This window comes from Apaloderma vittatum, unplaced genomic scaffold (genome assembly GCF_000703405.1).
Source record: "Apaloderma vittatum isolate BGI_N311 unplaced genomic scaffold, ASM70340v1 scaffold13243, whole genome shotgun sequence".
Taxonomy (NCBI): Eukaryota; Metazoa; Chordata; class Aves; order Trogoniformes; family Trogonidae; genus Apaloderma; species Apaloderma vittatum.
Window position 1 is genome coordinate 1 of NW_009709863.1, and position 1043 is coordinate 1043.

The window sequence follows — 1043 nt, forward strand, 5'->3', positions numbered from 1 at the left end:
AAAATCCGGCTGAGCCAACCCAATACAATTCCATACTTGAAAATTCTTTTTATGAGTATAGTTAGTTGGTAGTCTGTTGCTTGAGTAGGTGTTTATTTGTGTAAATGCATCTTTTATTTCCTGTTGGTTGAGTAGAGGCTTAAATTGTGTGAGTAGAATCTGATTTTGTGTGACAATGTTGTAGATAATAGGCTTGTTATTATTGCCCAATGTAATCATAGTAGGTTTTTTACCTCAATTATTTATTTTTTGTATTCATATAGCTTTCTAGTGTGTTTTAAATACTTGCTGTAGCTGATTCCCTACAGATATAGCTTCAGATATTGGAGTACTCTTCACACAGAATTCCTGACATTATAAACGAAGTAAGAAACACTTCCAATCTGACTGTCTGTCTCCTTTCCTTGAAGCATACAATAATGACGTGTTGCAAAAGTTTGCCTGTGTGGGATGTTTGCAGGACACAATACAGCTCTGGTCTTGACGTTGCTTAAAGGATAAACTCTTGGTAGAGGCCCTTGGAAACTGTTTCTGAATAGACTCTGAACTGAGCCTACTGGCGGTCATGTAGCTGAGAATATCGGAATGGATATATTGTGATGGTAGGCAGTGATTTACTCAGTGTTTCTCATCTAGATTATAGGGGTTGTATTGCAAAAAAACAACTCCCCTTGTTCCACTGGGAGTCAACACATAGAACTTTACATGGTTTCAGATGATCCATGCTGTCTTGTGGCAACAACTGGCATTTGAGAGTAACTGAACAGCAACAGCTTCTAGGTATTACACTAGCTGGTGCTTGTGTGTAAGGTAGTTTCTTCTACTCAAAACCTGTCTAGGAAGAGTGAATAGCGGTCACCTCACTATCCCTAGAGTTAATTATGTATTTTCCTATGATAGAAAAGGTTGAGATATTCTGAGTAACAGGGGAAAATATTGGATGGAGAATGAACTGTAAATGACAGGTAGTGCTGAGACATGAAGCCGGGCATGTGGCTGCTACTGAGTCTAGCCAGGGTATTTCTGCTGACTCGGGGAGATTT